The 27,852-nt window shown below is 45.8% G+C and overlaps 2 long non-coding RNA genes across 2 annotated transcripts; one reads left to right on the top strand and one right to left on the bottom strand.

The window, feature by feature from the left end:
* Positions 1 to 56: 56 nt before the first annotated feature.
* On the bottom strand, positions 57 to 27,558 carry LOC140612904 (uncharacterized). Its single transcript, XR_012014016.1, has 5 exons — positions 27,375 to 27,558; positions 2,033 to 2,200; positions 1,826 to 1,951; positions 1,409 to 1,581; positions 57 to 867 (listed from the first exon to the last, which is right to left on the bottom strand). It is a non-coding gene; the product is annotated as an uncharacterized lncRNA (long non-coding RNA).
* Positions 15,682 to 16,580, top strand: LOC140612903 (uncharacterized). Its single transcript, XR_012014015.1, has 2 exons — positions 15,682 to 15,811; positions 16,371 to 16,580. It is a non-coding gene; the product is annotated as an uncharacterized lncRNA (long non-coding RNA).
* Positions 27,559 to 27,852: the final 294 nt, after the last annotated feature.

Genomic DNA, 27,852 nt, shown 5'->3' with positions numbered 1-27,852 from the left:
CCCTTTGCAGGAAGTGTTAAGCATTTTTTTAAAAAGATTTATTTAGAAAAAAAAAATTTTTTTTTAAAGCTTTTGTTTATTCATCGTAGACAGAGAGAGAGAGAGAGGAAGAGACACAGGCAGAGGGAGAAGCAGGCTCCATGCAGGGAGCCTGACACGGGACTCGATCCCAGGTCTCCAAAGTCACGCCCTGGGCCTAAGTCGGTGCTAAACTGCTGGGCTACCCGGGCTGCCCAAAAAGAGTAATTTAGGTAATCTCTACATCCTACATGGGGTTCAACCTCACCCCAAGATCAAGAGTCACAGGCATCACTGAGCCAGGTAGGCACCCCTGAAACATGTTCTTAACACATCAGGCATTGTTGGGTGGCTGCTGGTAGTGTAAGCAACCCCTACACCCACCCCATATCTTTTGTTCTTTTATTTAGGAGCTTTTGTTTTGTATTTAGGAAAGGAAAAGGGCATTCCGATCTACTCCAGGGAGAGGCTGAAGTGTGGTTAAGCAATGTGAAGGGGAACGGGATAGTGTTTGTGTTCCATCGATTCCCTTTGGTAATTTTGAGCTAGAATTTCCATATGATTTTCACAAAAATGCCGGGGTGTGGGGTGTGGTAAAAACCAAATAATTCTTAATGTCTCCACGTATATAGTGTATACTTAATCCGTGTGCAGCTTTTGTCAAAGATTTGTGTTTTTGAAATCTTTGGTTTTTTTAACCTCAGAACAACTCTATAGAATGTGGGGTGGGGAGGTGGGGTGGAATCAGAAGGTTTGTTTTGTTTCCATTCCATGTGCATCTCTATTTTCTCCAGTTCATTTCTTTGGAAATTATTTCTCTGCATTTGAAACAGGGATTGATGCACCATTCTGGAAAAGAAAAAATTCAACAAATGTCAACTCCTATTAATATATACCTCATGAATAGTGTTTCTTGCTTGGTTATTTCCACCACCCCAGGCTTAAAATTAAGGAAATAACAGCCTATACAAACACCATGATATCACATTGAGAGAATATTTTTTCAATGAAAACAATTTTTTAATGTCTTAACATTTTCGTGTCCAGGGTGTTGGGTGAGGAAAAATGGGTGTCTTTTTGTTGTCTTGTTGTTGTTGTTTGTTTGTTCTTAATTTTATCTGCCAGAAAGTGAAAAGATTCTACTGTGCTACTCAGTATCTAACAATTCACAGTCTTTCTTTGAACCCTTTATGGTAAGAGGATCTTAGAGGCAGAAGTTGATGGAATGGTTAAAAAGGGACTTCATAAAGCTCTGGTAATGAGGTGTTATAGGGTCAGTGAGAATGACCTCTGCACAAAAATCAGAATGGTTTGATTCCCCAGGAATCTTTGGGAGCATCTAGAGATAGAAATCTTGTTATATTAATCTTATTATTACATAGAAAATTACCTCAAAAAAGTAGCAGCTCTTTGCACGGTCCTAGGGCTTATTTTTGACTGGAAACCATTTCTTCATTTTAGCATTATTCATCATCTAGAGAAGATAGGAATTTTCAAGTCTAGCAAGTTCTAGATTTTTCTTTTTAGTCCTTCTCTAGATTTTCTCTTTCTTCACACAGTTTGCTGTAATAAGGAAGAAGACATCAGTCAGCACCTTCAACACTCAACCTGGAAATGTACTTAGCTAGAACATTAAATTACTTAGACACATCTTCTCCTTTCCGTGTTCCTACAGGTGACAGTGTTGCTAAACTTCCTGCCACGACATTACGGGGCCCCCTTTCCTCCTGTCTTCAATAACATTTTCCTTATTTCCCCTTACCCCTTCATCTACAGCTTTCTCAAAAGCCATCAGGATTGTACTCACAGTTTCTTCCAGACTTTGCAGGCTTTCACTGACGCTCTACCCCAAGTCCTTCCAACTTCTCCCACCGCCCAGTTCCAAAGCCGCTCCAACGCTATAGGTTTCTGTTACAGAAGCACCTCACTCTTCCTAATAAAGTATGTATTCATTATAAACTTGTGTAGAACACATCACCCCAGAACTTTGAATCATCTTAGGGGGCTGTCTTACTGGCATTGGGGCCATCTTTCTATTATGGTTATCAACAACTGGAAGTCGTCTCCAAGATGTTCAGCAGGCAGCAGGCACTCATTGCTACTCCCGTGGAGAGCAGGGCAGCTTGCATTTGACACTGGCTGGTGAGCATGTATGGGACCTGTAGAAATAAATGTTGTATTCCTAAAAGAAACGAGAGTCTGTTAATTTTTGTGGGTGGTGGCTCTTCAGTTATTAGACATTTGAACTCTATACACATAAGGAAACCTATGTGCAGAGAGGAAAAGAAACTTGTTAAAGGTTACCCAACCAAGAGGTGGTCTGGTTGGGATTCAAACTCAGATCTGACTCCATCTTACCATATTCACCTGTGGTATAAATAGGTGATAACTACTTCCCAGTAACCTTACCTGTCTTTCCCTTCCAGCTGTGAAGTCAGTTTCTACCCCCTTCATCTATTCTAAAGAGATGGGCTGGGTTTAGAGGATACATAATATAGTATGTTTAATTTCAGAAAAGAAAAAAAAAACATCTTAAAGAGATTGCAGTGGAATTTCTAAGTCCACGCTTCAGGGAAGTTATTTGCAACTCCTCAGCTGGTCCCATTCTTACGTAATTAGACTGTCACCTTAGTGACTGATTTCATTCCTCCTGCCCCAAGCCCCTGAGATCACCTAATTCTCATCTCATGCTGTTATCATATTAGCCAACATCTTATCCTATTAAAGTCAGTGCAGTGAAATATGATATCCCCTGGCCAATCCCAACCCTGCCGAAATGAGAGACAGAGAGAGGCAGAGACACAGGCAGAGGGAGAAGCAGGCTCCTCGAAGGGGGCCCGACATGGGACTCAATCCCAGGAACCCAGGATCGTGCCCTGAACCAAAGGCAGATGCTCAACCGCTGAGCCACCCAGGGTCTCCTTCATCCAGTTCTGATGAGTGAATGGTTCACTACTTATTAATATTATAATGCCCTAAACACCTCTACCCCTTAAGAAAAGGTATATGTAAGAACAACCCCAAGTTAGCTCTGATGGAGCTATTTTAATTAAATTCAGTTAGTATTTTACTTGCTTAATAGTCTTAAATAACTCCCATAGCCACAACAAATAATAAAAAAATACCTCATTTTCATAATAACCATTTCATTCAGCCCCAGAATTCAAGAGTCTACTGATACTTATTTCAGTCATCTTCAGATACTTTCTACAAAGTCCCTGATAGTGGATGCCCCCATTTTCCCTGTGGAAACTAAATGCCAAGAGGGTTATTTGAAAGAACATCCAGTCACAAACAACAACAACAACAAAGCACTTTTTAAAAAGTGTACGTATGCAGTATGCTGCTTATAGCAATAAAAAGTGAAAATTAAAAAGAAAAAAAAAAAAGAACATCCAGTCAATTGTGAGTTAATCTCTGACTTCCTCTCTGGTCTTCAAGCCAGCTCCCTAATCCCTGGGTGATGCTAATTCTTTTTTTGGCAAAATTATGTTTTCAAATTTCTCTCCTTGGAAATGCCTTTGTAGGGGTGGTCTTGGCTCTTATCTGAGTGGGCTTCAGGGAATGAGGGCAAACACTTAATCATCTGTAAGAGCAGTGCTCTTTGAGAGTGGGAAAAATCCCAAGATTTGCCTTCCATTTACTCCAGTTGGAAAAGCAGTCACCTATGGACAGGAACTAATTAAAGACTTTGTGTTTCAGCAGTTAGTGCACTACCCTTGTAAATCAGGGATTATGAGGGGAAATCTCCTGGAGGCTTGTTCTCTCCATTTATTTATTTATTTTGGAACTCAAGTGCAGATGGGCTAGTTAATCACGCTCACAGATGCACAACCCGCCGCTAGTCCGTGCAAGGGAACTTTCTTACTTCATTTCACTTTGTTTTAACATCATTTTATTTTCCTTTTATCTCCACACCTCACTCCCATTCCCCCAACTTCTTCCAACAGAAACTTTCTCTAATGTGTTTGATAAATGTCCTTGAAAATGTAGGTGTCTTTAAAAAGTCATCCACTGTTTTGTTTATGTATGTGTTAGACTTAATTAACATAAAGCAGACACTCAAGAATGCTTGTTTCTTTCTTTCTTTCTTCTTTCTCTTTTTTCTTTCTTTCTTCTTTCTTTCTTTCTTTCTTTCTTTCTTTCTTTCTTTCTTTCTTTCTTTCTTTCTTTCTTCTTTCTTTCTTCTTTCTTTCTTTCTTCCTCCCCTAATGCTGTCATTGTTAAAACCTTGGATATCCACTCTTTGACATTTGGTATTACCTGAATTTCTAATGTTTTTCTATCTAATGAGTATAAAGTGGTAACTCCTTGTGGTATTTGTATTTTGAGGATTGCTAATAAAAATAAATAGCTCTTCAAACTCTTGTTATGTGATGTCAAATGACAAAACTCAAACAACTTAGTAGTAAGTTCGATGTCCTTTATTCAAAGGAAAACAATCTATGGATTAGGCGAGTACAGTGCCCCATGAGTAGTGGAGCACTCTTCTTGAAGGATCTTGGGCAACAGGAAGTTATATAGAGCATTAGAAGCAGTAATGCAGAAACAGGACATGATTGGCTTGTGTGACATATCCGGCTTTATTTATTTAGAAAAATGAAGGAACAAGGAAATAAGTATAGAACCCAGAGTCGGATTGGTGTTTGGCGATTGGCTGACTGGATACGTTTCTGGTCAAGTGGAGCATTTACAGGAATACAAAAGTTTGCAGTCATGGCATCCTGGGCAGAGTGGCTCCATCTTGGGCCTAAAAACTTATTTCAACAATGAATAACCTATTTTTAGCTTTTGCCTATTTTTGATTAAGTTTTCTGCCATTCTCTTTTTGTTTTGCAGGATTTTCTTGTACTGTCCAGACATTAGCTCCAGTCAGTTTTAGACATTGCAAATATCCTCTGATCTGTCACCCATCCATTAATATTATCTATAACAGTGTCCTTTTCAAAGAGAGATCTGATGTTTTGTTGGAGTCAAATCCATCTTAAGAAGTCCTGCTCTGCCCCCAAGATCATACAACTTCTTCTTTCATCTTTATGCTTTTTCTTTTCACAAGGCCCTCCTGGAGGGCACCTTTGTATACAGTTTGGGGTGGCAACCCAACTATTTAAGTCTCTAGAGTGAGACGGTTTTCTCAAAGTCCTGATTCAATTTGTAAGCCTAAACAGGAATGAAGGAATTTGTATTATGGGAGATGAATGAAGGAACTAAGATTAGAGGGTGACAAGCAGGTAACAGGTGACTTATTCCTCCTAAATATACTCCCTAAAAGTGATACCTTTCCATAAAAGTATTTATTTATTTATTTATTTATTTATTTATTTATTTATTCAGAGAGAGCGTGAGCAAGGAGGGGCAGAAGGAGAAGGAAAGAGAGACTCTTAAGCCGTCTCCACGCTTAGTACAGAGCCTAGCTTGGGGCTCAATCTCACGACCCTGAGATCATGACCTGAGCTGAAACCAAGAGTCAGACACTCAACCAACTGAACCACCCAGGCACCCCTCCACAAAATTTTTAAGGTAGTATATTGCCATAGTAGTCATTCAGACTATAATGATGAGACATCAGAAGAGTGGAATTGGTTGGAAGAAGGGGCTCTCAAGGTTCTGTCTTGGGAAAGACAGATTAAACCCGAGGGTACAGGGTCAAAATTAGGAAAGCCATCCTGCAAACTCTTGAGCTAGCTTTTTCTGATGAGGGAGAAATGAGGAGTAAAAACAGGGAGTTTTGGAGTGGGCCATTTTTTCATTCACTCATTTCTTAATTTGCCAAGTTACGATTGCTTTCCATGAGCCAGGCACTCTTCCAGGCCCTGAGGATGCAACCACAAAACAAGATGGGCGGATTGCTGGTGCCAGTGCACTTGCATTTCCATCAGAAGTTGATATTCTTACATTTCCGGTCAACCGGAAATTACCACCAATGTAATTCTTCCAAAATGCAAATTTAATGAAGATACACTGATCTTATCAAACTTTATCAGGTTTCCACTGCCTATTGCAGACTTGGCATGTTACACAAGGTCATCCCTAATTTGACCACCTGCCCCCCTCTCCAACCTCATCTCTTACTATTTTCCCAACTCTTCAGGCTGGTCCCCAGTAGAACAAACCATTGTATATGCTAAACCTCAGGTGACCTCAATGTAAGGCAATTCCCCCATCTTCTCATGCGGACCACCCCTAAAAGCTCTAATGTCCAACTTGAATGCATAAATGTTTGGGGATGTAAGTGAAAAATTTAAATATCTTCTAGTAATATTTAACATATTTAAGATCTTTTAGGTTGAATATTACATGAAATATTAATTTAGAGATAACTATCCCTTTTGTCTCTCCAATTTCATGAAATAATCATATAACTCTTCACTGGCAGCTCTGACAACAGTGTTTCTCTTTGTGATCACTGGATCCACTCTTTGAGTCACGGAATGCAGCTTTTCAAAGCATATCGTCTTCACAGCTCTTGGATGTTGTTTATAACACAGAACTTTTTGAAACTGTGAATGATGCTGCCACTGGAATTTTTATCACAAGCCACATGTACCTATTATATAACAATAGAACATTTTTAAAAGTCTCCTATAGGTGTATACATGTGTATTCTCCACAATGTAGTCATGTGCTATTTTTTTTTAAGTCTTTAAAAGGCCACTTTACAATTTCATGTACCACTCACAATTTTGAAGACATATCACAGACAAGGAATAACACTATATACACATTACATCTTTAAATATCTCTCTATCTCTCTTTTTAAAGATTTTATTTATTTATTCATGAGAGACTCAGAGAGAGAGAGAGAGGCAGAGACACAGGCAGAGGGAGAAGCAGGCCCCATGCAGGAGCCTGAAGTGGGACTCAGTCCTGGAACTCTGAGATCACGTCCTGAACCAAAGGCAGACGCTCCATCATGGAGCCACTCAGGCGTCCCTAAATCTCTCTCTCTTGACTAATTTCATCTTCTCCCCCAAATTGTAACTTATTTTATCTAAATAAAGTAACCAAGGGATGATCTCATAAGAGGAGAGACTTTGGAAGAAATCAAATATAAGATGACCTTTTTCCAAAAAATACTTTGGAGGAAAATCGTGCCTTACAATTGGCCATGAGGAGTGATTGCTTTCTGTGGTTCCCTAAAACCATGCCATGCCTTTCCAAGCCTCCATGCCTTTGCCAAGTACTCCCTCTGCCCATGATGCACTGCCCTAGTTCTTCCCCCAGCTATGCCTACCAGTGTGCCCAGCAGCACCATTGTTACTGTGCTTCACACATTGAAAAGCTGTTACGTGCCCCCCACCCACTGTGCAGTGGACTCCTTGCGGTCAAGGGCCATGTCTTTTGACCCTGGTGACCTTGGCATCCTTCATAGCATCTTGTATCTATTCTCTTCCATGAAACCTGATTGGGTGGGTTGAGAGTAGGGCCATCATATAATTTATCATCCAAACTGGGACACTTTGAGAGTGCAATAAGCACTATTGGCAGTTATTCCAGGACCAGAACTGTTTGGGGTACACTGAGTCATACGGTCATCCCAATAAGGTGATGAGGGAGGCAACCTTAGGTTTCTCACCCAAAATAATAGGCCGATATTTTACTTTTCACCTGTCCAACTTCCTTCCTGCATATCCCCTCTTTTCCATTCCTCTTTCCTTCCTGATTTTCTCTCTCTTTGCTCAGCAAGACAAACTTGCTAAGCCACAACACTATAATTTCCATCCTTCACTTCACAAGGTAATCTAAGGGTGAGAAGAACCTATTGAATCCTGATGTAGAGTGGATGTTGCGTGGGGGGAGGGTGGTAAGTGCCATGATTATAGCTCTTAGGAGGGATCAAAACTCAAGACTTTTTAAAATTTCTCTCCTTAAAAGGAATCTTAGTGACCCCGAGCAAATATCCAGTAAGTAGAAACTCTTAGAATGATGCAAACATAAACATACATACTCTGTCTTCATCCTGAAATCCATCATGACCTGGGGGCACATTTAAGACATGAAATGCAAAAATGGGCATTGTGCAAGAAAGAAAACCTTGGTCGGTTGAGAAAATCCGTTGTGGGTCAGTGGAAGCTGTGTTTTGGGATGGCTATAGGAGCAAGCACTTCCGAACCTATTAGATCTAGATTTGAATCCTGATTCCACCACCCACCTAGCAGAGCGACTGTGAGCAATTTTTTTTAATCTTCTCTAACCTTAGTTATCTCACTTTTAAAATGGAGGGTTGCATCAGACCTACTTTGTAGGCTCATTGTGCCGATTAAATGAGATAATGCACTTAGCACTGTGCCAGGACATAATAAACACTAGCTCGGTGCAAGCTATTACAGTATGTGCACATCAGCAAGCATTGCAAATGCACTCATTTCATCTGTATGAAAATTGTTATGCCAGGTTTAACAATCAGAGCAGTGAACTGAGAATCCAGAAATCCGGGTGCCTGCCATGCCTCTGCCACTATTGAGCTGTGTGGCTCTCAGCAAGATATTTCCTTTCTTTGGTTTTTTAGCCTCCTCTGCAAAATGTGTGAACTGGAAATGATTCCCATTGCAATTACCATTGGTATGCCACACATTACCCCAAAATTCAGTGGCTTAGGATAATAATGATCCATTATTTCTCAGGATCTCGCAAATTGTCTGGGCTCGGCTCAGCAGTTCTTCTGCTCTGTACGGCGTTGGCTGGAGTCACTCATGCAGCTGCTTGCAGCTGAATGCTCAGCTGGAGCTGGAACACCCAGAATGGTGTCACTCAGCTGGTTGGCAGCTGTAGGTGTCAGCTTCGGTTCTCCGTGTGAACAGTCATCCTCTAGGGCCATTCTCTTTCCACATAGCCCTCCCGCAGGATAACAGACTCATGACTTGGCAGTTGGCTTCCAAGAGGGAAACATGGAAGCTTCAAAGCATCTTCAGGCTGAGGCCAGATGTCACACGGTGTTACTTTGTAGAATACTTGTCAAAGCAAGCCGGAGGCCAGCCAAGATTCCCAGGGGGACGGAAGAAACTCAACTCCCGAAGACTTTCAAAATCACATTATAATAGTGTGCAGGGTGGCACAGATCGTAGTGTCTACTATTCTAAGCAATCACCACGGTCCCTATGGTACATGCTGGCTCTGACAACCGTATTTACAACTAAAGTTCTGGGGCAATCCCACTTCTCAGTTTGGTTTATGGATTCTGTGAATTCCCCAGTGAGTACCTAGGGGGCTCCAGGGTTTGAAACCTTCTCTGCTCTCAATTTTGCAAAAATAGAAATCCATTGTTTTTGTCAACCAGTATCCTCTGAGCCTCTGCCTAGTGACCAAAGTCCCCAATTTCCCTCCAGGGACCTGGTGTAGACACAGCTGGTTATGCAAAATGCCACCCCTCTTCCCATTCTTCCCAAATAACAGAGCCCAGATTTTCCCAGATACTTAGATGTTATTGTCCTCAGATATGGAGCAAGAACCTTCAAAAAGCTAAACAAGTGACCCAGCACTGGCCAATGAGACATCAAGGCAAATCTCATGGGAAACTTCTGGAAAAGATTTTCTTTCCTGAAGAAAAAGAAAAAACCTTTATAGGGCCACCTGGCTGGCTCAGTGGTTTAGCACCGACTTCAGCCCAGGGCCTGATCCTGGAGACCCGAGATCCAGTCCCACATCAGGCTCCCTGCAGAGAGCCTGCTTCTCCCCCTGCCTGTGTCTCTGCCTCTCTCTCTGTGTGTGTCTCTCATGAATAAATAAATAAAATCTTAAAAAAAAAAAAAAAGCCTTGTAGGTGAATTTGTCCCTTCTTCCCTGATTTATGATCTTGTGTGGAACCAGTTGTGGAAGCCACCTTGTAACCATGACTGGTAAACCTAAAGGATTGCAGAGAAGCGCCCAGACCCCCAACATTATTAAGTTTTGGATTTATCTGATCCTGAACCACCTACCCCTGGACCTCTCATTATGTGAGATAATAAATAAGTGAGTCTGCTACCTACAGTCAATAACTATCCCTCCCCCACTCCCTGGAGTGTCTATGGTTCTAGTGATGCTGGTTCCACCCCTCACTCCAGGAAGGAGCTCATAACCCATAACTAAGCAATTGGCACGCGCATTCACCTGACCACAGTAGTTACTTCAAAGATGGACCAGGGACTCTGGCAGAGCCAATGAGAGGCAATGCAACTGATCTTAGAACTTTTGGAAAAAGACATTCACTTTTTTTCTTGCTGCACCTAAAAGTGGATAGAATTCAGCGGCTAGGGTCACTGTGATTGTTTTTCTACCATCTCTTAGACTTCAGAGTCAACTCCGAAGAAGGCAGACTCAAGAGGGAAAAAGAAACCACTAATTTTTTAAATATTGTATTTCTTTTAAAGAGAGAGAGAGAGCCTGAGAGAGAGGAAGAGAGAAAGGGAGAGAATCCCAAGAAGACTGCATTGAGCGTGGAGCCTGGTGCAGTGCTCAGTCTCACCACCCTGAGATCATAACCTGAGCCAAAACCAAGAGTCAGATGTTTGCTTACCTGACTGAGCCACTCAGGTGCCCCAAGAAAACAAATTCTTGATAAGCTCTCTCAAATTCTCAGGGACGTCTGGGTGGCTCAGCAGTTGAGCATCTGCCTTCATCTCAGTGGGATCAAGTCCCACACTGGGCTCCTTGCAGGGAGGTCTGCTTCTCTCCCTGCCTATGTCTCTGCCTCCCTCTCTCTGTGTCTCTCATAAATAAATTAAAATGTTTTTTAAAAAAATTCTTGATCCAGCCATGCCTGAAGCCCTAATCTTGCTTTTTAAAATTTTTAAAATTCTTTTTTAGTTTGTTTGATCTCCCTTTTTAGAATAAGCTGTCCTGGTGGGACTTTCTGTCATTTGCAAGGAAAAGGCTCCTAACTGAGGAAGTATGGTTACTCATTACGAAACCATCCACCAAACTACCACTTTGATTTTAGGATGCTCTCTGGAACTTTTATCTTGAACCTCTGTTCCTGGTCCAAGTTCATCTAGTCCTATAGTTGTTCTTGCTACCACCTGTCATTATATGATCTAGTCATTAAGAGTATGGCCTTAGGACTAGGCTTGTCCCTTGGTTCAAATCCCAGCTCTACTATTGAATAGATCTGTGAACTTAGGTAGGTCTTTTAAATTCCTGTGTTCTTTAGTTCTGACACGTTTAAAATGAGGACAATAATGGTTCCTGCCTCCTACAGTTATTATGAGGATAAAAGCATGGAATGCAAGCAAAATACTTTTAGCCAAAACAGCATTTTGTGTGACACATGAAGCTCCCACAAATGTTTGCTCTTTTAAATGAAAACCTAACCTCATGTGACACGCAGAGTAACGATCCCCCAAAAGATGTCCATGTCTCAATTCTCAGAACCTGTGAATACAGTATGTTTCAATGCAGAGGGAAATTAAAATTACAGATGGAATTAAAGTTGGCTATCAGCTGGCCTTATAATAGGAAGATAATCCTGGATTATCCAGATGGGTCTCATGTAATCACAAGGGTTCTTAAAAGTGGACAAGGGAGGCAGAGGAGGTAACTGGAGTGATGCGTTGCAAGAAGGACTCAATCTGCTGTTTCTAGCTTTGAAGATAGAGAAAAGGGGCTGCAGGCCCAGGAATGCGGGCAGCCTCCAGCAACTGCAAAAGACAAGGAAGCAAATTCTCCCCTAGAGCCTGCAGAAAGGAATGCAGCCCTTTTGACAACTGGACTTAAGCCCAGTGGGACCTGCTACTGGGCCCCTCCTCTACATCTTTCTGTAATTGCTGCCATGGACTCAATGATGAATCAGAAAGTCATGGCTCTTCCTTCATGGGGCTTACGAGGTATGTGTTCTGTAGCACACAGGGTCTTAGGAAATCCAGTTTGGTAACAAGCATGGGATTTGCCAATGAGAATGAGAAGATTTAAGTCCAGGCAGCTGCAGCGCAGAGACGTGGGACAGAAACCCATGAAGAGGGAAAGTAGTGGCGGAGGATGGGTTGTTAATTAGAACAAGAGCCGAGGCAGTAGATGTTTGGGTCTCTATCTAGGGCGGAAGTCTTGAGGTTAAACTGGTCTGGCTCCTCTGTGTAGGGGGATCAGTTTTGATAACAGGGGTCTGTGAGAAGTGGACAAGAGGCATGAAAAACACACCTTCTATGTGTTCAACCCCCACCACGACCTTTCAAGAGATGTTATCAGGCTCCTTTCCTAGAGGAGAAAAATCAAGGTTCATAGAAATTAAGTAGCTTGATTGCATTTAAACAATAAGTAAATGGTGAAATGGAATTTTTAAAAATTAGCTTTTTTTTTTTTTTTTTTGCTAGCAAAGAACGGCAAATTCTCCGATTCCATGTAATATTGACTTAGTTGTTCCAATGCTCTTTACACACTGTCCATCTCACATTGTAAATTATTTAGAGGCCCAAACTGGGCTTATTTACTCAGAACAGCACAGCAAAATGTGTAATGCTTAAAACCAGATCTCAGCAATTCTTAGTTACCATCGGTTGGACTATGCTCTGCTCATTCCACATAGCACTAGGAAAAAAAAGAACATGGTAGGGATGGTACAACTTCTCAATTTGAGAGGTGCCAAACATGGAAAAATATGCATCTTGGGGCCCATAAAATACAGTAAAAAAATTTTTTTTTTTTAGTGATGATGTTGATGAAGTGTCAAAGGAGCTAGTCTAGTCCCAGGCTTACCCAGGATTTAGCTTTCTTCCGTTTACTTATGTATTTACTTTTTTAATGTATTTTATTTTGAGATAGAGCAAGAGAGAGAGAATGCCAGAGCACACAAGCAGGGAGAGCAGCAGGCAGAGGGAGAGGGAGAAGCAGACTCTCCGGCTGAGCAGGGATCCTGATGGGGGGCGGGGGCTCCATCCCAGGACCCTGAGATCATGACCTGAGCGGCAGATGCTTAACTCACTAAGCCACCCAGGCGCCCCGATTTCTTGTATTTAAACTCAAACTGCTTTTCACTGAAATATAATTCACATACGGTGTATTAGTTTCAGGTGTATTAGTTTCACAGTATAATGATTCAACAATTCTGTACATTAATCGGTGCTCATCACAATGAGCGTACTCTCTATCCCCTTCCCCTATGTCACCCATCCCCTCGTCCACCTCATTCCTTTGTTGGTTCATCTTGTTTCTTAAATTCCACCTATGAATGAAATAACACCATTACTTGTTTTTAACCCAAACTCTTTAAAAATGTCTCAAGTAAGTTCCCTTTGAACAGCTCTGTTGGAAATCTTTCATTGTTTAAAGTACAGTATCATCAAGAATTATCTCTACAAGCATTGATAAGGAAGCACACGACGTCTGGTGGGCTGGACACTGTGCTAAGGACCATAAATGCGCTGTCCAGCTTGATTTCTCGCGATCGTCTTATGAGTAATTAGGCTTTTATTACCATCATTTGCACATGAGACGGTTGAGGCTCACAGAGGTTGACTTCCTTGTCCAAGGCCACAGCAGGCAAATGACAGAGACAAGACTTGAGGCTTGCCTGAGACATCAGGGCTTGTGCCCATACCCACTGCTTTTCATATAAGCAGAAACGGGGCGGGGCTGGGAACGTCTATTTGCTTTATAAAAAATTCTGTCACCATAGCCCTTTGTATCACATAATTAATGTCTGCTTTTCCTCGATCGTCCTGAGCTATGCGCCCAGTTATCCCTCCAGTAAGTGTTTTTCCTCCCAGGGCTGATTTGTTCTTCTCTTACAGATCGGCCTCCAGGATTTTAATCATTCTTGGCTCACTTCTCTCTGACAACCTTACCAAAGACATGTGCTGGAATTGCAGTCAGAAAAGTGCCCTGAAAATGTTAAAAAAAAAACAAAAAAAAACAAAAACAAAAACAAAAAAAACCACCAACAACAAAAAAAGCAAACAACAACCAACTTTCATAGTTCATCTGATCTACACAGGAAATTAGAAAACACCCTATACTTAACTGGAAAAATACTTGAAATGAAAAGTGTGGTTTACTGTTATTTAGATTTTGATTAAAAAATGTTTATCCCTTATCTAAGGCTCAGGGACACTGGAATTGAAGGAACTGAAGGCTCGCTTTATAGAACTTTAATGATCTTCTCCTATTATGTTATATTACTGTTTCCTAAGCCTGTGGTCAAATACAATAGCTTTATTAAAGCTGTGATTCAGTTAGAAGGGGGGAATGAATTTTTCTGCCACGGGAGCACTGGTGAGAGGTGAGAGAAGATGCTAGCTCTGCTGTGTGGAAGAAAACGCTTCCACCCGGAAAGGGTGGGTTCCAGGGGCTCACGCAGTGAGGTACGTGGGTTCTTTTTGGGAGCTCAGCTTTCCTGAATTCACTGTGAAACAGCCCAGAGGGTATTAGCTTCCGGCCTGTCCACTGGGGGAAAGAAAACAGCACAAAACAGAGAGGAGGCCTGGGGTTGCAGTTGGAGCCCAGGCTAAAGCTGATGATGTTCTGTGTCAAGCTCTCTCGGATGAGGCATCGACAATGATAAATACTCACATTTATGGAGCATTTGCTGTGGGCCAGGCACTGCTCGAAGCCCCTGCATTTTTTTTTGTTTTGTTTTGTTTTGTTTTTAGAAACTATTATCTATTCATGAGAGACACAGAAACAGAAGCAGAGACATAAGGGGAGAAGCAGGCTCCCTGCAGAGAGCCCAATGTGAGACTTGATCCCAGGTCTCCAGGATCATGACCTGAGCCAAAGGCAGACGCTCAACTGCTGACCCCCCCAGGTGTCCCCCCACCCCGGTATTTTGTTTCATTGTTAATCACAGGATTTGAACTGCTATTGTGACTCCGGAGCCTGTGCTTGCACTTGGCTGAGACATTACAAGGCTAACTCCCCACCTGCTTGTGCCCCAGCAGGCCCAGCACCCTGGAGGCGACTGAGGAATGGAGGTGGGGCCTCCTCTGGGAGGACCAGTAACCTCTGGGCAGCCTGACAAAGGAGGGATTGGGGAGGAAATTGTTGTGGCCTCCTCACCCAGGCAGGGCTTGCTCCCTTTGAAGAGGGAGCAATGAAGCAATTTCAAAGAGTCTGGAGAGGCTAGAGGGCACGCCACTCAGCCATCATAGCTAGGCGGTGGAGAAATGCAAGCCTGTCATTGCTAAAGTGACAAAACAGAGTATCAGGACACATTCAAAACAACCTCACACAATTTTTATGGAAAGGCACTGTTGCTATTTCTGAGACATTTTCGCCAGCCACGTGGGGGACCTGTGACATCATAAAGTTACTTGTGAAATAGAGGAGGAGGGATTGAGGCTTGGGGGCAGCTCTCCGACCCTGGCCAAGCTTCGGCTTCTGTAAGCCTCAGGCCCTCGTTTGTCCGATGCAGGAGTTAATTAGCATCTACCTCTTGGCCCTCTTGTGAGGCGTAAATGGTGGTACCCTGGGCAAAGTGCTTGGCACCGTGCAGAGCGCGGAAAGTGCCCAGTATCTGAAGATGTGACTTCCTTCTGCTCTGCTGTCGGTCCCACCTGCTGGAAAACCGAGTCCCATCTGTCGCGAGGGAAATACATTATTTACGCCTGAAGAGGGGGGTTGGAACACCAACAAATATTTACTGAGCGGCCCCCATGTCCCAGGGAAGGTGTTGGATGCCAGAGATACAGGAAAACTCTCCTCAGGGCTGGATTTGTCCGAAAAACCAAGAGGCATCTTGTGATTCAGACTGCACTGCAGGCCTCCCTCCGCAGATCCCTGTTACAGCCAAGCCTGCCTCCTTCCTGCCTATTATTTGCAAGGCCTGACTCCCACCGGCCTGTAAGGCTCCCTGAGGAAGTGCCCGCTTCATGCCTTAAGGGTGCAGGTAGGTGCCTGAGGGGTGGGGCACCCAGGTAAGGGCAAGAGCCAGTGCGAGGTCTCAGACTCACTGCAGGACGAGGCCTGTCGAAGAACTGAAAACCAAAGTGATCCAGTTGGGCTGGAGCTCAGAGCGCAAGGGATGATGGGTGGCAGGTGGGTGAGGTCACAGAAAGAGCCGGAGGTGGGACTGGGGGGTTCACAGCTCAACCGTGGAAGCCAGCTCCTCAGCGAGCCCGGGAGATTAGCAGCAGCTTCACAGCACTGCTCACCGTCTAGACAGTAGGCCCCGATGATAGCACCCTCTGTGTGTGGGGGTGTGCAGAGGGGAGGGGGCTGTCTTTCTGTTATTCTAGAAAGGGCCAACAGTCAGGAAAACAAAGGTCACCCAACCTATCCACGATTAAAGGTTATGGCCTAGGAAATTAATGTTTTATAAAACGGAGGTGAGGCGAGACGGGGACAGTAGAATGAAGGTCAGAGAGGCGACCGATGGGATGTAGGAGACACTGCCCCAAGATCTTACACTTACCCTTACCTTCTGGTGACTTTTTTTTTTTTCAAAGATTTTATTTATCTATTCATGAGAGATGCAGAGAGAGAGAGGGGCAGAGACACAGGCGGAGGGAGAAGCAGGCCTTCTGGTGACTTCTTGACCGTGTGCTCCCGCCAGCCCAGACCCCTCTGTCTTGTCCGTTCTTCACTTTCCAGGAGCCCTCGTTCTCCATGTGAAGGCCCGGGTATGGGTCACAATTCATTAAAATCCCTATGCTTTTTTCCTGTTTGTCTTTGTCAGTTGACTTTTCAGACCCGGCCAGGCCCCGTAGGAAGGCCCAGGAGAAGGCCGTCCTCCCTCACGCGGCCTCTGACCGGCTGGAAGGAGGACAGGGCGGGAGCAAAGCACCGCAGGGGTCAAGAGGTGCTCTGTGCGGTGGGACCTCTAGGACAGGCCCTCATAACCCAATCCTGTTGTTTGAGTCACGGGGCAGCGGGAGAAATGCGGCCAATTGCACCGACACAGGCTTCCCTGTCACCAGCAGGGAGGCGCGTGCCCACTTCGAAGGCGGAAACATGTGCGTGAGCAACGCGACGGGCCTCTCATCGAATTTAAACATGAGTAAAAGTGGAAGGGAAGGGAAGGGAAGGGAAGGGAAGGGAAGGGAAGGGAAGGGAAGGGAAGGGAAGGGAAGGGAAGGGAAGGGAAGGGAAGGGAACCACAGGCCGTTGTAAATTCTTATCTTCCAAAACAACCTGTGGGGAAACTGAGGCAGTGATCCAGCCTGTCTCCCTGTCATGACCCGGGAGCCTCCAGCTGGGAGCGGAAAGGCTTGCTCCCGCGGGCCCTGGGCTGACCGCCCCACGTGCCTCGCAGGCTTCCCCGAAGTGGCCGCAGGACACCCCAGGTACCCGGGAGCTGACCGCCCTCCTTGCGTCAGGCCCACCCTTCGGGGTGTTTTTCTTCTTGAGTTTCCACTTTTTGGGAAATAGATCACACCAACAATATGTGTGCAGAGCCTGCGCCTGGTCAAGGGGTGGGACATTGTTGGGGCACCCGGGGGGTTCCACGGTGGAGCGTCGGCCTTGGGCCCAGGGCGTGACCCTGGGAGCCTGGGATCGAGTCCCGCATCGGGCTCCCTGCATGGAGCCTGCTTCTCCCTCTGCCTGCATCTCTACCTCTCTCTGTGTGTGTCTCTCATGAGTAAATAAATTAAAAAAAAAAAAATGGACCATGGCTGGCAGCCCCAGCAAGCCCTCGGGGTGCCCTCTCCTTCCTTTGCCCCTGACTGCTTTCCCCACAGATAGCTCCGCGCAGCCCGGGCTGTGTTTCCCTGCAACCAGGGCGCGGCCCCTCGGGCCTGGCTCCCTGCCCGCCCTCCTTCATGAGAGTCCATCCCTGTCGTGCACAGTGTTTCGTTCCCCCGCGCTGCTGTTGGGTGCTCCGTGGACGGGCCTGCCACCGAATGTTGGGCGTTTGGGCCAGTTCCGTCGTGGGGTCACTGTGCTTAGGGCCGCTCTCTAGACGCTAGCGCTCATGCATCCTGGAGAGCCGTCTGCAGGCCTCCTGGCGCGGACCTGGGGCGCGAGGGCAGGCCTCTGGGCCTTAGGAGAACACCGTGTGCAGAGCAGGCCTCGCCGCCCTCATACCCCGGGGATGACAAGGGTCCGACTGCCGTCAGGGACCTCTTCAAACAAGCTTCCAGCCAAGGGCTTCCATCTGCTTCTTGACCCTGGCTGAGGAAAGAACAGACGGGCACATCTGAGGCTGGCCGAGAGACAGCACAGGGCTGCGGCTGAGGGACTTGTGCCTGGAAGGTTCTTTGGGGAGGGCCCTGAGACCTCAGCCTCGCTCAGCACCTCGCTACCTGGGCACATGCAGAGTCACCGGCTCCGGAACCTCTCTATGCATCACTGGCTCCTGCATCCATGGCAACTCATGCTTTACATACCAGGGTTGTTTTTTTCAAACAATGGGAAATTAAACATTTGATGTGAAGCAACGTCAGGTTTCAGGTTAGAAGATGGGGAGGCGAGGGGGGGGGTGGGGGGGTGGGGGGGGTGGCTGGGCAGCCCGGGTGGCTCAGTGGTTTAGCGCCGCCTTCAGCCCAGGGCCTGATCCTGGAGACCCAGGATCGAGTCCCACGTCGGGCTCCCTGCATGGAGCCTGCTTCTCCCCCTGCCTGTGTCTCTGCCTCTCTCTCTCTGTGTCTCTCATGAATAAATAAATAAAATCTTAAAAAAAAAAAAAAAAAGATGGGGGGGGTAAGACTGTGTCTCCAAGAGGCAACCTGGCAGACGGAAGGCCTAAGGCATGCCCTTGAGGGAAGGTGTGGCCGCAGACACCTCTCTGTCTCGGTGGCAGGCCTGGAAACTCACTGCCCGCTCCCAGGCCCGGGCGTGCTGACTGCCTCTTGGAACGTAACTGTGCACACGCACACGCACGCACGCTCCTGCACAGCCAAGCAGCAATTCTCGGGATGAGGCAGAAATATTAAAAAGCAACAGCTACCTATCTGCAGAACGTGGGGCCTCCCGGCGGCTTACGGGCCAGAGTCGGGCCCTGGGTGCTCACTGAACGTTCGGCCAACAGGTGGACGGATGACCGCAGCCACGAGCTCTTCAGCAGGTGGGGGATTGGAAATCACGTCTCCTTTCATTCACTGGCTTCCTTATTATGACTCTTAATGACTTAATTCTGTGATTATCTTTATGCCCTAATACAAGCGCTTTGGGGGCCGTCTCTCCAAAGTTGTATTTTATTTTATTTTATTTTATTTTATTTTATTTTATTTTATTTTATTTTATTTATTTTATTTTATTTTATGTTTTTTAACAATTTATTTTTTAAAAGTTAATATGTGCATAAAAGGAAACTGAAAAACACAAGAAGCAAAGAACAAGTTGCATTTTAAATCAAGTAAGCAGTGTGTCTCCGGGCTTCCACCGTTGCTTCCTGCCCAGGCCCGAGAGCAGGTGTGGGGGGGGTGCGTCTTGAGGATCCTGACAAGGCTGCTTATCTCTTGGGTTTGTTTTCTTCCTTCTTCTTTTTTCTTCTTTTACTTTCTGCCCTCCTTTTCCCCCCACCAACATCGACATCAAAAGAGAAGGGATGACAGACCGGTGGAACTGGCAGGACAGGAAATCCGCTTCAATGATGAAAAACAAACAAATAGTGGTTCTCTCTGTGCTTGTCTCCTTTCATGTTGAAATCCCCCAGTAGAGTCTCAGGCACTCGGGCCCCACAGACAGGAGGCCCTCCTCTTTTCTCCCTGGCATCATCGGGGTTTAGGGGTTTAGGAAGATCTCAGCTCCTTGGCATTTTGCAGGGAATGTTACATCCTGAGACAGGTTTTTCGCTTTTCTAATAAACACCCGTAAACACGCACGCACCCACAAATGCGCGAGCGCCTAGTATTTAGAGTCAAGTCTGGCAGGTGGAAATGAGCCCTGTTGACAAATCTCTATTTATTGTGTTATTTCACCAACAAAAGCTCAAATGCTAACTAGCTTTGTGAATAATTTGTGGATGGGAATGCGATCATTTTTCTAAGTCAGCCAGTGGGCTCAGTTCATTGCACTCCCCACCTAAAAATAAATTCTCTGGCTGACTGTGAGCATACCGATACTTGCTGCAAGTGAAGCAAACTTATGGGGACCATTAAAGTGCCAGGGCATTGCAAAATAACAGGGAAGTGGATACTGATTTGCATTTATGTCATAAAATAACTTGTCACCTTCAATTTATCACAGTAATTGGTACCAGAGGAGAATGTGTGATGCTTACACTTGGTTCGAAGCCACCTTTCCTCCTCTCCCACTCCTTGCCTCTCCCTCTCCTGAAATAGTAATGGGTGCACTTCTGAAGATAAATGATCTTAGACCCTTTTCCGTATCACGAGGACTTGGGAACTGGGTGCATCGATGTAGTCCAAAAATTTAAATGTCACAATCAGCCGAGGTCACATGTGCTCTTGTTAGCCCCCTATCACAGGTAAAGAAACGGAGGCACAGACAAATGACTTGCCCAAGGTCATAAAACCAGTAAGCAGTAGAGCCAAGATCTGGGGCCTGACAGTCAAGACCCTAGAGCCCGACACGACACAACCGTGGCCAGGGCTATAATGCACCTCCTAACAGAAATACTGGAGGTGACAACAATCCCAGGGAAAAGCACACATCCCCAAGACGGTCAGACTCATGAGAACAACATCCTGCAGACTCAGCGGCATTCCAAACCAAGACAGAGCCCTGGCCAGGTGTAAGTAAGTTATTCCAAGTGGGTTTAGAAAAATAACTGGTGGTTTGTGGTTATTACCAATGCAGTCCAGGCGTGGCCCTCCTGATTGCAGGGCAGTGCGTGGAATGCCGTGACTTTATTTCCACGAGCCAACCGAAGCCACACAGGACAGCTAGTTGCATCTTTATTTGGGAAATTCTCCAGGTCCCTCTCCGCTTAGCTCTTGTCAGAGCATCTGTAGATTTTAGTCCTGCGCGTGGTAAGTTGACTTCTACGGATGAGTTCTAAAGTGTTTCCCAGTTTTGGGCGCCCCGTGTTTTGGAGGTCAGGTGAATTCAGCTTCCTCTGACTGTGGGGCGTGTGAGCGCCCCGAAACAGCGGTGCTTTTTGTTCAGGCATTTCGGGAGCATGGAACTGGTGCTGCATTTGATGACGGCCGGATCAAGGCTTACACCCCCCTTTATCGCTGTGGTGGGACTCGGGCGACTCCGTATGCCTCCCTGAACTTTAGATTTCCTGCCCCAAAGAAGCTGATGATACCTCCCTGAAGATTAAGCAGGGTACGAGAAGCGCGCGCTTAGCTAACAGCTTAGGGCACCTTACAGATGCAGCGACGAGCGCCCACGCTCGCTTGCCTGGGCTCGAGCTTTGTAAGTCCCCTCCATGCGTGGTACTGTGCGTCTCCCTTTGCAGATTTGTGGTTAAATATATATAACATGAAATAGGCCATTTTAACCTTGTTGGAGTGCTCAGCTCAGCGGCGTTAAGTACATTCGCATCGTTGTGCGACCGGCGCCACCATCCATCTCCAGGACCTTTTCACACCCACCCCCCAACACTGCATCCCATTAAGCACTACCTCCCCGGTTCCCCCTCCCTCCAGCCCCTGACAGCCACCACCCCCCTTCCTGTCTCCATGAGTTTGACAATTCCTGGGACCTCATCGAGGTTGAATCACGCCGTGCTTGTCTTTTTATGTCTCGCTTCCTTCACTTAGCATAAGGCCTTCAAGCTTTATCCACGTTGTAGCAGAACCCCATCCCTCTTTAAGGCTGAATAATGTTTCATTGTATGCACAGACCATATGTGGCTGATCCGTTCATCTATGAATAGACATTTGGGTTGTTTCCACCTTTGGGCTGTTGTGAATAACGTGGCTATAAACACAGGTGTACAAATCCCTGCTTTCAATTATTTGGGGGGGGTCTATACCCAGACTTGGGATTGCTAGATCAGATGGTAATTCTGTGTTTAGTTCTTTGAGTCTGGGTGTCTTTTGTATATATTATTTGGAGTCGAAGAGGCATGGAGAGGTACCCTGGGCGATTCTCAGGTGTTCCTGCAGGACTGCCTCATGGTCAGTCCCCAAATTAGTGCAAAGACCTACAAGGCAGCTCCATAAAAGTAGGGGCATGCTACTCAGTGGTCTAGGCTCCCTGTTGCCTGTCTCTCCTTCCCAGTTACAGGTGACAGATTGCCAGCACAGGGAAAGTGATCCCAAAGATATTAGTATGCAAACCAGAACAGGGAACACTATGGCTTAAAACTGTTTCTCGACTGTTTTGCTATAGATACGTATCTGAATGTGACACATCTCCCACCTCCTCCCCACCCCCTCCTCTCTCTGCTGGAAGAGCTAAGCCAGGTACACTGGGATGTGTTAACTCCTCCTGCACCAGCATCAGTGACTTCCTCGATGCAGGCAATGTTGCAGCAGCCCTGACTCTGAGCAGTGAGTTCGCTGAGAAACTGCCAGTTACTCGATGACATCAATTGTTCCCTAACTGACAGACACTGAAAAAGTCTCATTATCACCAATGACGGGAGAACCTCATCCATATCACACCTGTCAAGGCAGTCGGGTTGGGTAGTGTATGTATCCAAAGAGCCAGCTCTAGCAGCACGCGTGAGGAGAATCCTGCACTCTGGTGATGCAGCTCACCTGTCCAGCCCCGTCCCCACAGGGAAGCTGCGGGAGATCAGCAGCCACCGATATTCAGAAACCAAACTTAGTATTCTTTTTTTATGTTGCTTTTAACTTGTCGCTGATCCTAGCAGAGAGAGGAGCTTTTCGGAAGAGAAAGTGTTGACTTAGTGCCTGAGCAAATGGCAGGAGGTGAGTAGATCCTAAGTAAATGGTTAAGAGGGAGTCCTCTTGATGGGGGACTAGCTGAGGACAAGGCACGGGCTTGGGGCAGCCCATTGACAAGTCCCTGAAACAAGCAGAGGGACCTTCCTCTAGGGACTCAACTGCCTCGATGTTCATCCTTTGCTAAGGGCAGAAGACAATCTTAGCCTGATCCCCAGGAGCCTGTGAGCCTACTTTAACACACAAAAATCCCTTTAGAAATTTCCTTTACCTCTAAACTCCCAAAATACGTGTTGGTGATCATCCCCCGAGCACATGGCCCACCCACATCCATCAGAAGGGTCTCATGACTCAGGTTTTATTGGACGGTAACCAGTGCCCTTTTCCCAACAAGAGCCAGCCCCCTCCAGGTCCTGGAGACCTTGCTTCCAACATTCCTTAGAGGGGACGCTGTCCCCAAACTCCTCCCAACTCCCAGGTACATCATCAGCCTCCCCTCCCAGGCCCAGGGCAGCCGCTCTTCCTGCCCACGGTTCCTGTCTCCGGGCTTTCATAAAACCACCCTTTTGCACCAAAGACGTCTCAAGAACTCTTTCTTGGTCGTCGGCTCCGGACCTCACCTATATTCCAGAACTTCACCATTCCGAGTCATGGAAGTACAGCTGGCCCTTCAATGGGCACTTGGCAGAGTCACCGTCCTAAGCCACCCAGACTGGGCTTGCTAGGAAAATTACTTCTGGCTGCATTATCAGGGGGTCTGCTTAGAGGGCAGTATCACCGGGACGGTGTGAGGTTCATGGGCTCTGGAGGCTGACTGGGGCTGCATGGGGTAAATTAATTACTTAATCTCTCTGTGCCTGTTTCCGCATCAAGGAAATAAAGAAAATGAAAAAAAAATCTACCTTGCTTTGGCCATTTATTAACTATATGGGCTTTGGTAGATGAACTCTTAATGAGCCCCTGGCTAGAATGACTCCCATCTCTAAAGGATTATTGTGAGATGAGGCAAATTTTAGGACAAGTCAACAACGGTTCATGGAGGTACTCGATAGTTGTTGGATATGACTGTTTCAAGGTAGCTTTCATCCTCCTGATGGTTGATGGGGCATAAATAACCAGAATATATATATATATATATATATATATATATATATATATATATATATATAATAAAACATGGTCTCAAAAAGAAAAATATCTGTGTTGAGTTTCCCTGGGAATATTGGCCACTGCCATTTCTGCCAAGATGTTTGAGCCTGAGGCCACCTCCCACGCTAGAAGGCAGATAGATGCCTTTCATAATCTATCAGCTAAGTGAGATGTCCCTGGAGTCAAAAATCAGGGATCAAATCGTGGCCTCTCAGCTTTGAAGCCATATGAGTTTAAAGAATTTCTTATTCTCCCGTAACCTCAGTTTCCTGATCTGTAAAACGGGGACAAGAAGTGTACATGCCTCAGAGGCCCTGATTAAATTAAACACGTTAATACTTGTAGAGTGCTTAGAAGGGTACCTGGAATGGAACAACAGAGAGTGTTTGATAAAAGTTAGTCATTATTGTGACCCCTAGAAGCTTCCTGGGGAGGGGTGCAGGGGCTCACCCTGATGCGGGAGCACGATGCTGTGCATCTCTTCCCAGCTCTGCATTCAGTAACCGCCCGCTGGGAGCTCCAAGTTGGCCACGGAGGGAGCTTTGCCACCATGACAATTGGTGAACACCGCACATCAGCCTGTCTCCCTTCTTCCCATCCAGACCCGCTCATTAAACGTTTGCCAGCGCACTGCTGGGTATGAAGGGACTCCTGCCGCTAAGCCGGCCTTTGCACAGATCCGGGGCCAGGTGAGACCAGGGAGGGGGGCAGGAAGGTCAGAGGCTGCTCCCCAAGCAAAGTGATGGGGAGCCTCCCCTGACTCCGTAGTCTGCATCCCTACCTGTCCTTGTGGCAGTGCAGCAGGTGAGTATCTGTTGTTAGCGGCAGTCTTTCCAGACATCACTTCTATCCCTCTTATTTTTTGAATATTCTCATTAGTTAGGGGTCTTTCACCGTAAGCCACAGAAACAAACTCTGACCAACCCCAAGAAAAGGAGAAGCTCGATGGGAACAAACGATGCACTCGCAGGCTTCACAGGGGGCTTGAAGTAGATGGTTTGGCACAGACAGTTCCCAGGCCTTTGCAGAAGGTTCTGGTAGGGAACCCCTCCAGTGTATCACTGACTGGAATAAATAGGCTTTAAACTTTTCTCTCTCTTTTTTTTTTTTTTTTCTTGCTCAAGAAGCAAAGTCTTAGGAGGGAGAATCCAATTGAGTGAGTTGAGATCACATGCCCACTTGTCGGCTAGATGGGGGCATCTAGATTTAGGACTCAATCGCACCACCCACGACTGGGTAATTTCCCAAAGTAAATCAGATGCCCTTGAAGCAATGGATGCCGGGTAACCACAACCATGACAAATGCTCACTCTACCTTCTAAGTCCTCCTGGCGGGAAGTGTTTTGTGGTCCCCCTCTGCAAAAGGGAACGGCCATGCCAACTGAGCTTCACAGCATCGTCTTTCACAGAATGTGCTGGCAGCATAGATCAGTGAAAAAAATAAACAAAACCCGAGGCCTACCAGGCTGCCGAACACAATAACCTCAAGAGAAGAGCTGCCTGCCTTTAGCTTGAATAATCCCAAAGTTCATTGGGTTCACGAGAGTGCACTTCACGGAGTGATCTCCACTCGGGCATTCTCTGGGGAAAGACTCCAGAACTTAATCGGCCCTTTTCACCTCCAGTTTCTCCTGTTCCTGCCCAGGGTGATTAATGCCCTGATGGCTTTGATGACAGCTCCACAGAATCCCCAGGGATCTCTAATCTTGGGCTGGCAACCCAAGGCTATTTGTTTCCTCCCAGGACCCTGCACATTTCTATGGGCACCAGCTAAGCCCTTGGGAAAGTCTTTTGTGAACCTGTCAGAAGTACTTCTGGGCCTTGGTGTGCCTTTCCTAGTTTGAATTTCTTTTTCCTTCTATTCCTCATTGTGATCGATTTCAGAACAGTGGTTTTATCCTCTTTAGTTTGTTCTTTCTTTCTTTTTTTTTTTTTTTTTTTTTTAACAGCTCTGTGGATGATGGCCTTGCTTCTTTGACACGTCTGGATGATCTCCCTTTATCAGCAGATTTCTGTGGCTTTTCTTTTGAGGTATATGCTAAGAAATTGGTTCAGGGAAGAATCACTGGAGAACCCTCAAAGGCGTACGAAACTGGTTTTTCATAGGATGACTCATGGGAAGGGGGTCAACAAGCAGGCTTCTCGTGAACTATGGATGTGACAGTAGCACAGACGATGTTAGGTGTCTTTTTTTAAAAGATTTTATTTATTTATTTATAGAGAAAGAGTGGGTGGCGGGAGAGGCAGAGGGAGAGGGAGAGAGAATCACAAGCAGACTCTGCGTTGAGCTCTGAGTCAGACTCAAGGCTCGATCTCACCACCCCGAGATCATGACCTAAGCCAAAAGCAAGAGTCACTCAACCACCTGAGCCACCCACGTGCCCCAGTGTTAGGTGTCTTTAAAAGCAATTTAAATTGCGTTTTACTATATTCATTCACTATATTCATTCATTTTACTATATGAATGCATGGAAATGGGTAGAAAAGAAGCCACTTCATCTGCCTATGTCTCTACTTGTGTCCTAGTGATCGACTCCTAACACTTCCTGTGTCTTTACTTTGTGCCGGGTGTTTCTCTAAGTGCTTTACATGGCTTAACTCATAAAAGGTAGGACTTATTATTATCCCTATTTTCAGATGAGCATAACTGCCCAAGGTCACGGAGTCAAAAAAATGGAGGAACCCTGGTCCCAACCTGGAGTCGCTCTCCAGATTCCATCCTGTTGCTACTAAGCTAGTGTCTCCCTAAGGGGCAGGGGCCACGTCCATACACCTCCTGCCCCCTGTGCCTGGCACTTGGCAGGTGCCTGCTTGCCCTTGTAGCCTCAAATCCGACAATTCGCCTTCTGAGACCACACTCTCCAATCACGCCGACCTTCTTTCATTTCTGAACAGCAAGCGTCTTCTTGCCGAGCCTCAAACATGCAATTCCTTCTGATCAGAATGCTCTCCACTCCCTCTTTTCCCCTCTACGCTGGCTGACTTCCGAAACTCATTGCTCTGGTCTCTGTTTAAATGCCACATCCCTCAATTCTCCAATGTGAGGTTGTCCCCTATTAACACTTGCATAAGGCCATGTATTTTCCTGTCATCCCATTTATTACAGTAATGATTTGCTTAATGTCTCTCTCCTCTACCAGGCTCGACACTCCAGAAGACCAGAAACTATGTCTCTAGTTTGCTGTCCTGTCCCCACCACCTAACACAGTGCTTGACCCAAGGTAAGCAGCCAGCAAATATTTGTGGAATGAATAGGTGCTCATGTCTGCTTGCCAAACAAATGAAGCCATCGAATGATGCAGGGCAACCAAAGATAGGGCTTAGCATGATAACGCCACTGTTTCATTATATCCTGTACCCAGGAGGTGTTATTCAAATTGCATAAGGAGGGCAGCCTGGGTGGCTCAGTGGTTTAGCGCCTGCCTTCAGCCCAGGGTGTGATCCTGGAGACATGGGATCGAGTCCCACATCGGGCTCCCTGCATGGAGCCTGCTTCTCCCTCTGCCTGTGTCTCTGATTCTCTCTCTGTGTCTCTCATGAATAAATAAGTAAAATCTTTAAAACAAACAAATTGCATAAGGAGCAATCCGAACTTACCTTTGGTCTCAGTCCTGGGACACTGGTCTAAGAAACTTCCTGCCGTTCTAGGTGTTAACCTGTTAGTGGCTGGATTGTGGGTGTAGGGCATGGTTCAGGAAAAGGGCTGGGGTGTTTGGGAAAGTGGGAGAGGCTCTCTGGGGATTCAGGGCAGTAGGCATTTATCACCGAGCTGGAAGTATTTCAATAGTCTAATAACCAACATAACTGCACTGATACATACTGCACATAGCTGAGCCATGAGTAATCACTTGAAAATAACCCAACAGGGATTTCATGTGGAGCACCAACTCCTGTGCTGCTAAGTGTAGAGGCATTACGGTGATTCGTGTGGCATGAGTCATGCACCCAGGATCATAGCATCAGAAAGGGTACATACTTTCTGTGGAGTTGGGTCATGAGTATGTATTAAAGGGAAACTAGACAGGTCTCCACTGCCAACACCTGGAGGGAAACAGAGCCATTCAGCACCTTTTTG

The sequence above is a fragment of the Canis lupus genome, chromosome 21 (assembly GCF_048164855.1).
Source record: "Canis lupus baileyi chromosome 21, mCanLup2.hap1, whole genome shotgun sequence".
Taxonomy (NCBI): Eukaryota; Metazoa; Chordata; class Mammalia; order Carnivora; family Canidae; genus Canis; species Canis lupus.
Note: the sequence above shows the minus strand (reverse complement) of the source record. Positions and strands in the feature narration are given on the sequence as shown.